A 10,902-nucleotide genomic window follows, 5' to 3' on the forward strand; every position below is an offset into this window, starting at 1 on the left:
TGTGTGTGTGTGTGTGGGTAGGGGGAATCACACAGTCTGGCTGTCCTGCCCACAACACGGACAAACACGAGTTTTATGTCCGGAAGTCTAATTACAACTAATACAAACAGCATGTGAAATGTCTGCTGTTTGGGTTTTCCAGCAAGACATGATGATGATGAAGGAAACTGTGGGCGTTTAAGTCCAGGGCCCTTTAATAGCTAAGGATACTTTTTTGTCAGTCCTTCAAAAATTGTACTCAAACCTTCTACGTCTCTCTGTGTTAAACTTCCTGCAGGGTACTTGTGACATCATATCGACAACCCAACATTTCTGTTCTAATCACATACAGTATATGAGATTCATAGTTGCCGGAAAGGGCATGCAGTGGTGCATTTGCATCCCCACTATTGGGCTCCCTAAATGAAACTTTCTCAACTTTTACTGCAGACAAATGAGTGGAGGGCAGAAACAGTAACATGGTTAAGAAATAAAGAATGAAGAAAAAAAATGCACCACCACTTTAAAACTCGTTCCGGCACCCTTGGTGTGATTGTACCCCTGAAATACTACGAACACACAATGATAGGATAGGACACATGTGAAACCACTGCATTTTAAAATGAGGACTTCTTCCATTACCTCAACAATATAATTTTGTCTTGAGGTTAACAGACACCGTCAGTTGAAATAAATCTCTCATCCAAAAGGTGGCTCTGGTGAGGTGGGAACTATGAATCACCGCAGCGGGACCTCCTGCAGCAAAACCATCTCACGTTAGGACATGCAGATACAACTTTATGGTACAGACACAGATGTATCTCTAGCAGAACGCAGACAAGCAAGCACCAATTATATACGCAGGAAAAAAAGACGTGTGTTGGACAGAGCAGTTACTGCCAATTCTGCAGAAGTGTGCAGCCAGATGACGCATTTTCAACTTCTGTGCAAAGACTCTACCTACCTGTGTATACTCTGAAGTGTAAATTTACAGAAATAAATGTGTTGAGCATGCCTCATTTGTAGGATTATTTCATGTGCCAAATGAAAAAAAAAAAAATTGAGCTCTGCGTCACCTTAAAAAACACAGGCTTGGAAGGAGTACTATCCAGTGTCGAAAGGAAAGGTGACTCATGTCAATAGCACCCAGTGTCAAACCAAAACAAGTTCTGCGTGAGATGAATACAAGAGTCGGTCAAGGAGTCACAGTCGAGCAGATGACTCATTCCTCTGTGATTAATTGCCCCTGCGGTCGCAGGCAGCGGAGAGACAGACAACCATGCCAGAGGAAAACATCCATGATTTCTGCTGGCTAAGAAAACCCCAACAAGCCCGGGCAGGGGCGCAAAGACGTAAATGCGCGCTTTTAAGTCTGCTCCCAGCAAGCACAAGGTACCGAAGCCAAATACCTTGATTACGTCAATTACCGTGCATGGCTCGTACAGCAACAACCCCCTCTGGGGATCATCATCTTAACCACCATTCATACCGAGGCTTCTTGCCACAGTCACTCTCAAGTTCAAGTGTCGAACAGTGCAGGTATAACTCACAGCTGCACAGACAAACTGCACAGTCTTGGAACTCACAGATTCTAAACACACACAGTGATGTATGAAGTACTGGGCTGGAGGAGTGGAGTAGAAGTGCAAGTGATTAAGAAACTGCTGCTCATTGGAAGTACAAGTACAAGTATCTAAACATTACTCCTTAATTTCTGGAAAGGAAAAGTGCAAGTACAAAAGTTCCTGCTTTATAAGTTAAGCTGGTAACACTTTATTTTAGGGATACATCTATAAGCACTAATACATACAATGCTAATGCCTGCATAAGTAACTTGTAAGGTATGTACTAAGCAAATGCTAAGGCCTACTAGGTCCTTACTAAGGTTAAATTGGTAATAAATCCCTTATTGTGCATGAACAAGACATTTGCGAATACATGCCTGACAAATGTTTGATTTTGCTTTGTACATGCCTTACAAGTTACTTATACAGGCAGATTGTATGTATTAGTGCTAATAGATGTATCCCTAAAATAAAGTGTTACTGTTAAGCCTAATGATGAACTGAACACTTAACTAATAGAATAGCCCAGATGCATTACTCTCATGAAGGCAAGAGACTCTCACATAAACAGGTTAACTACTTCCTCCAGGTTCATTTACATGCTTTACTTTGCATAAGCTTCTTACTTCAGCACATACAAAATGTATTGGAGTGGAAAAGTGGAAGCAAGAGGAAAAATATAAAGTACAGATAGGCTAGGCTACTGCATTTTAGTATTCAAGTAGAGTACTTAAGTGTTTCCACTTCATTACTGTACACAGATAATGCCTCTGACCACTGCACATCACCCACATTATTTATACTGATACTGAGGCTTCTTGCCACAGTTACCCTCAAGTTCAAGTGTCAAACAGAATAGGCACAACTCTTGCACAAAAGAAGCACTATGTGTACCAAGCACGACCTACACTATCCGAACAAAGTCATTATTTCTCTATGGAGGTTCGGCGACTAAAGCGACCATAGCGAATTCACCAGGAGCAAAGCGACCTGAGCGACCAGAGCGAATTTCAGCGATTTAAGTGAAGCTAATATTATGGTAATGAGCCATGACACAGTTCGATGAAAACTAATTGTAATGTTCATATCTCCGAATGTCCCAGGCTGTGAAACCTGAGCCGTTATGTAATTAGCTAAATCAAACATGTCAAAGACAAGAGCGAATAAAGCAAATTCATGGCGAAACTTCTTCAGCGACCCCAGCTACCTGGGTTGCGTAGGTCGTATCTGGCTGACACGCAGCTTTTATGTTTCTTTTTTAAAATGCACTGCTCCAAATTATCCCGCCAAACAGTCAAAAATAATTTTTGTTGTTGTAAAGAACTGAAAATGGCTCCTTGCAACAGTGCCCTGAAATTCAAGTTTTGAACAGGACAAGCGCAACTCCTCCACACACGAATAACAACATGCTTTGAACTCGAACCCCACTAAACATAGACAGTGCTTTGTGTCAATATGAATAGGTACAACCCCTGCAGAAATAAATAGTTTCGTCTGTTCATGTGTAGAACTCATAGACAGTGCTTAAACTTAGACAGTGCTTCTGACCACAGACTCTGGTGACGGTCCTGCCTCAAGTTCTAGTGTTAAACAGAACAGGTACAACTCCTGCACACACTGTAAAAACAATCATACTTCCTTCAGTTGCATCTATAAAATGTTCTCCGAGGAACCCTTACAATTCTACCTAAAAGTTCTGGACAGGATCCCAAGGTTCCTTATCGAATCTTTAGGGGTTCCACAATGGCATTTTGAAGGTTCCGCAAAGAACCTTTGGATTTTTGGATTCTCAAAAGAACCTTCACGAAAACCTCAAAATTCTTGCAAGACCCACACAATTTGTCATGTTACATCATTGACAGTAAATAGAATGGACGCCAAATCAACGCTATTTGCCATTCAACGCTTTGAAGCCAGATTTGGGAACATTCCAACTTACATTCCACCTTAGCAACGCCAAACGCAGGTGCTGATTGGACAACAACAAGACTTCTAACGGTCAATCAAACCATGTTCTGATGCTCATTGGTCAATTTAACTTTTAATATCTCTCTAAAACAAAACATCACCACAAAAAAATCACCACCCTGGTAAGTTGGAGAGCAAGGGGACCTACTAGTTGAGCGAAAAATTATCCCCCTGGAGTGGCATTTAAGGGAGATACAGGGTTTTATGTCTCTCATAGGAATGAATGGGATTTGGCCATTTTTTGGTCTTTTTGGGTCCAACCTTGGCTCCAACTTGGCTTCAACAATGAAATAGAATTTTGGCCTCCATTCTATTTACTCTCAATGTGTTACATTCCTCAGAGAACTTGGAGGTTTTTCAGAAGGACTTTCAGGGCTTTCGCCACAGCGACAGACAGAAGGTTCTTCAGGGGACTTTTATTTTGTTTACAGTGCGGATGAATAGATACATGCTAAGAAATCCCACGCCCCTAGGCATAGATTTTCGTACAAGTATTCTACTAAACATCTTCTTGGATCTGTAATCCCATGATGTTCAGAAACACTGTCGTAAGTTAAGGCTTCATTTTCATGGTGATATGTGTTCAGGGTAGGTTTAGTGGACCTTAATGGAATTGATATGTTTTCATGGACCTTAGTGGAAATGTATAATTTGTGCATGTCTTGATTTGTGAGAACAACAACAGTTTTGTCGAACATGACAAGTCAAAGTGTATTCCGTGTTATTACTTTCTTTAATCTACATTCTACATTTCTATTCTATTCTATTCTATTCATCTGTAACTTATTTAGATATCATTCAGTGCAAGGCACATTGAAAGACTGAGACAGTGGTTTACCGGTTCTTTTTCGGTCATCGGCATTCTCATTTACAGAAGGAACGTCTCTTGGCATGAGGTGAATAAAAAGCCAGAGCTTGACTTGACAGCCTTTAGCTGACAGCCTGTTATTCTACACTTGTCAAGTGTAGACACGTGTGTGTGTGTGTGTGTGTGTGTGTGTGTGTGTGTGTGTGTGTGTGTGTGTGTGTGTGTGTGTGTGTGTGTGGGTGTGGGTGTGTGTGGGTGCAGCTACATGAGGTTGCAAAGTTCAGGCCGTTGCCAAACCTAGTTTTGTTTTGGCACACGCTGCGAGTCTATTCCTCAATCACCCACATACGCTCAACACAAACCAGTCGAACAATAACAGAGCTTTGTTTACGACCATCTTTTTCACCGCTTGTTTTTCGTGTGTCATTTTTTGGCGGGCAAGATGAAAAGTTAGACAAACATGGAAAAAACACATGAGATGAGATGAGATGAGACACTTTTTTTGTTTCTTAAGCCATTTTGCAATACATAACTCTTGCGACCGTGGATTAATTGCAAGTTTCTACGATGTGAATGCAATTCATTTTTTTGCAGTCAACTGACAAGATGAAAATCCATGGAATTGTCTGCTGCAGAGCAATGCACATAAGCTAAAAAGTAATTAAGCACAGCAGATACGTAGCCAACTGTATATAACAGAGATGGTTGTTTTCTAAGCCATTTTGCAACACATTACTCCTGCACCCGTGCAATCTGTGCAAGTCTCTTATGTGAACCTAGTTCAGCTTCGCAGGATGAGGGATATTGTACCTAGCAGCAGTGGTGGTGGTGTATTTGAGGGTCAAAAGAGGGATTCAGTGGAGACAGATAGACCTAGAGAGAGGAACACAGTCTGAAAGATGAATCATCACTTTTTTTGTACTCTGTCTCTCTCTATCTCTCTGTCATCGTCATACAGCCGCTGCAGCAAGGGGCCGTCACCACCACAAGCATACTTCAGCAATTACCTTTTCGCCCACTTGCTGTCGCTCACACGGCCCGATAATAACAGCCTGTCGCCAAGACTACAATCCACAGCCCTCACTCCCTCCCTCGCCTGCTCTCTTTACATATGTATGCCATTTTGTTTGTAGAGTATGGGGGTTGTATTTTTGGGGAAATGTTATGGATGACTATAACTGCTCTGTCACAATCGGGGTTCAATGCATGTGATTTGTTTAACGAGCAACAAACTATGCCTCCATTTAGAGGCATAAGGCCAAGTTTTAAAGGCAAAGTGGAACATCATTATGAAAACCTGGGTTTGTCTGATCACAATACGTGTCTTTTTTCCATGATTATTTTAGCCGGTTGGCTGAGCCATTTCCTTTCACTTCGTGAGATAGGGTGAAATGAAATTGAGTTTGTAAACGGAAAACCTATCAATACATGGCTTCTCAATTTTTGTTTCCCCCTGGCTGAGCGACCCTGGCTGCACACAACTCAACCTCTGATTGTTGGAAATCGCTGTCGATCAAAAAAATTAGCTCACATGGTTGGCTGCCAGTGTCTTGCCCCTCCTCACAACACCGTGTTAATAAACAAAAACAACTATGTATACTACACGACCATTACAAAACAGAGGGAAAAAATGACATCATACATTTTCAGCCTGGCATTTTGGCACACACCTCAAGAACTGCCTAGTGTAGCTTTAATATATTGAACCTATCAATACTCCATCTCAGTGTGAAAAAATACAGGATTAAAATAGGTCTATTCATCTAATGCCAGCGGACCCTAATTACCACATCTCTTCAACTAGGTTGATGAGCTAATTAGCGAAATCACCTGTCTTGGCAGCACGAGCAGAAGGAATATCTGGCTGGACTTTTATTTTCTCAGAGACAGTTTACACTTATACATCCTTTTGAAAACATATTGGTCTTAGCCTTCCGTTTATGCATAAACAGACTTTAGAAATCTGCACATCAAACATCTGCCTTTAAAAATATCCCATACACTAAAACGTTTTTATCATTTTTATCCACATGTTTCGTTTACACCTAAACAGGATTAAAAAATGTGCACATTAACAAATATTCGGATACGTGTAAACAGCACCTCAATCGAATTCGTCCGCCTCTGAGAATCACTATTATCAAGTAAATTCAAAAATATTTTTGGGTCCAGAAAAAAAACACAATTACATTCACAAAAATAATACACTATTTACAAAATGCACATTTGTGACAAATCCACATTTGTTTAGATCTTCCAGTCATACGCATGCACAGATAGGGACAAGGTGGTGCAAAAGCACCTGCCCCTTTGTCCTGCTAGACAAAAAGCACGCTTTGTGAAAGTTCTTTTCTTTTACACTTTTTGTCACAATATACTGTGGTCTATGTTGACACTGAAATCTACAAATACTTGCCAATCAAAAGCAATCTGACAGTATCCCCGATACAATATATACATAGCCTCTATAGATGGGGTGTCAAAGATGCAGAATGTGAGATGGTTTAATAAGGCCCCAGACTTATAGAGAGGGAAAAAATGAATGAAGTCAAAAAGAAGTATATCTCTACTCCATTAAAAAGGTACTGCAGGTGTCTGAGATGTCATGTTTTCAGTACTTCAGAACAAATTGCCTTTCTTGCTCACTATTTACAGTGACTGCTTCAAGCCATGCGATTTTGATGCGATACATAGTTTTTTTAATTTACAAACATTGATGTTGTGAGGAGGGGCATGATACCGGCAGCCAACATGAGCTCATTTTTTGACTGACAGCGGTTTCCAAAAATCAGGGTTGAACAGGTTGAACAGTGCGCAGCCAGGGATTGTTTACAAATGTGAAATCCATGTATATGTATTTGCAAATCCATTACCGGTCCGGCCCACTTGAGATCAATTTGACTGCATGTGGCCCCTGAAACTAAATTAATTTGACACCCCTGCTCTATACATGGGTTTCCTGTTTGTAAACAATCCCTGTCTGCGTGCACAGCCAGGGGTCCGTCTTCAACCTCTTGATTGTTGGAAACTGCTGTCACTTAAAAAAATGCTCTCTCACATGGTTGGCTGCTTAGCATCTTGCCACTTGAATGTTTGCAAACGTGAAGCCTATCTATAGCCTAGCAAGGCAGCCGGAAGTTCCACATGCCCTCTGCCCCCAGTTGAGCACCTGTCCCCCCAAATGTCAGTGCACACAACAGCTTAGAGCACAAAGACTATGTTTTTTAATCAGCAAGTCATATCAACTGGAGCATATGGTTTATGGTTGACAACAATGTGGTACTACTGTACATAATAGCACTACTACTTTGTAGCACACTGGTCATTTGGCCAATTTGACCTACAGGTTTTTCCAAGTGAAAATGTTAATTAATATCTACTCATAAAGTAAAGTGGAAATAGCAGAAGTATCATGGGAAAAGTCACATTGTCTGTGTTAAACACCTATGCCTCGCCTATGCAATTTCACAGCCCAACAGGTGCCCTGAGGAGAGCAGTACTGGGATACCATGGTCTTTTAAGGATTTAGGCTCTTTAAAGGATAAGGTCCGTATTTTGCAATTGGGACTTAAATTATGGTGTATCATCCACTGCTACATAGCTGTGGTACTTTTGTTTGATTTGAAGATTTTCGTCAGATATTAGGTTTCGTGATTTCCACAAACCGCCATACAACGGCAGAGGGGCATTGACACTAACACCGTCACAGCCGCTGCCGTCCCATTTCAAGTTTAAATCTCCCGGACTATTTGTATTGCAATTTTTTTAACCCGAGACGCAGACGTGATGTCATCTCTGTGCACGCCCAGCTCTGTCTACTACAGACTTTAGCACATAGCACAGCAGATTCATTCAGTAAGTCTTTAAAGACCTTCATTTGCAACTCCATTTCATTTGAAGTATCTGAACATGTTTAGCAAAGTGTTGTACATCTCTATATACTATTATGCATATACTCTAAGACTCTAAGTAGTGCATGCTATCAGCCATAAACTATTCCCCAAACTTAAGTTGATGTGACTATGCAGTGAACAATGTCAGAAAGGTCTCAAAAATACACAAATAAATCAAACAGCACTGGCATTTGAATCGTTACATAGCCAACCGGTATATTGCTTTGAGTGTTGCACAATTTATTTATTTTTAGGCCATAGCCATGAATTCCATTTGTGAACGTTGTTATAAGGCTTAAGTGTTTCTGGACCTATAGGCTACGAACAAAAAAAATCTCCAAATGCCAGTTAGTACATGCATGGAGACTTCAGTCAAACAAAAATGGAATACCACAACATAACTTTTTTTCACACTAACTGCAGCTGAATCACTGTTGAAAGCCATAAAATGAGTGAAACACATAATGCCCAAACCAGAATAAGCATTTTGCAGCCCTAAGGATCCTTGAGTAAGACATGTTTGCCTTATAAGACTGGCATTGGTATCTTTCTATCATTGATGACCTGATGTAACAGGATTGGTGTCTGTTTTATTATAACATTTAGAAAATAACTTCATTTGCAGAGCATGAAAGCTGCCATTTTATGCAGTTATGCATTCTGGGGAAAAGGCTGCTACTGATTAGTTCTATTAATTACAGCTTGAATGTTGGACATTAATTGAACCTGGATCAGATGCAAGATGATGTCACTTTTGACAACAATGGCATACGGGGGAAAGGCTTTATTAACTTTTCAGAAAACCAGAACCTTTAAAAAATGTTTTTTTAATCACATTCATGTATCTGACACCAAGCTCAATCCTTTGAGGACAACGTATCTCACTAGTCGGGTAATGCTTTTAATACTTGAAATTTGAGCGTCCTTTTGAACAAGAATAGAGTAGGCTACATTTCCTGTGGGCGTTACCCACGAGACTGTTTTCATACATGCCAAATCACTTTACATGTTTTAAGAATGCTCTGATACTGCGACACACACATAGTGTGAAGATAGATAAGGACACAAGGATTTTACTTGCCATGTGCATAGGCATACTGTGGAAATACGTCATGAAGTGAAATTTGAGAATTCACAGCATTGAGTGCAGTAGTGTTGCTACGCATGTGCCATTTTTAGTGTTTTTATGTATGCAATAGCCTAAATAAAATCCTTGTAACCTTGTACCACATCTACCCTACAGAAGAGTCAGGTGAAGTCACACTGCATATGCAGGAGAAGAAGTGATCTGTGAGGATAGGTGATGACAACATACCGTTGGCTTGTGCTTCTTCAGGCATCCTGAAGGTGCCCAGAGGGGTTTCGGCTGAGGATGGTGCTTCATCGTCTGGCTACATCTTCAGCTCATTCTGTTGTGGAGGTTGGGCTCCATCTTGATACATGGTAGCTCTCTGTTCGACTGTGAATAGTGTGACTCAATTCAGCACATCAATTCGAGGTCCTGCCATGGCCTAACAGTAGGGCACTGGGTTACTACGCCAGTGAGCCGGGTTCGATTCCAGCCTGGGTCATTTGCTGATCCTTCCCTCCCTGTCTCTCCTCCACTGTCCTGTCAAAAATAAAGGCAAAAAGCCCTAACAAATATAAAAAAGAACACCAATTTAAAATACTATAATGTAGTGATATTGATTCAAACATTGAGTATATAAACATGTGTTTCTATTGGTCATGGGCATGGCATCATGGTTAAACTATTAGTGAGATGTTAAGTCTCTGGTAAAGGGTGTGAGATGAGAACTTAATAAGTAAATTTAAGTGAAGAAAAAAAACCCTTTGCTTGATGTATTTTCTCACTGCATTACTAAAGGCGCAAAGTGGCACTTTAAAAATAGCCGTGACAGCTTCTCTCCACCACTCCAATTTAGTCATTCATTCCAAGGAACTCGGTGGATCATTCATCCTGTATAACAACTGCACATCACACCACATCAGACAACGAGTGATCATTTTAACCAGTAGTCTATGTAAAATGAGAGAAATTTAGTGACCTGTGAATTTTAAACAGAATGTCCATGTGGTTCAGGTTCTTGTTAATTACCATTGTGAAGTGATACGTGTTCAACAAAAATAGGGGCTCTCCTGGAATACTTCTGGAACATGGGTAATGGATAATATGCAAAGGCAAAGATAGAGGGGGGACGGGGACGTGTTGAAATAATAGCTCACAGCCACCTTTCAAGCTGGCCTGGGATTCATACTGATTAATAGGAGATATAACTGGAACACGGTGCAATTTATAGACCAATAAGAAGATATTATGACCCAAATTCAGTCCATTACTAAAAACTGCAACATCTCCACCATTTCCTGGCAGTTTCCATGGTTACCACCACAATATAAAAAAAAAGCCTGATGCAAATTTCAAGTGAACTTTTCTTTCCAGCCTTCCAGAGATGAATGATGATATTTGTCTCAAAAGTAGAACAAAACCAATGGAAATCTATAATGTAAAAAAGCCTATATGATATTAGCAAAATACATTTAAGATGAGGCTTACAGAGTGTCATAGCCTATAGGCTACATTTTAATTCAATGATAACCTGTAATGGGTCAGGTCTTATATCTCGAAGATGTCCTACCATTTAAGTATGCGTGGTGTTAGGGTAACGGATACAGCACACTTGTGTGT

This window comes from Engraulis encrasicolus, chromosome 18, assembly GCF_034702125.1.
Source record: "Engraulis encrasicolus isolate BLACKSEA-1 chromosome 18, IST_EnEncr_1.0, whole genome shotgun sequence".
NCBI classification, from domain to species: domain Eukaryota; kingdom Metazoa; phylum Chordata; class Actinopteri; order Clupeiformes; family Engraulidae; genus Engraulis; species Engraulis encrasicolus.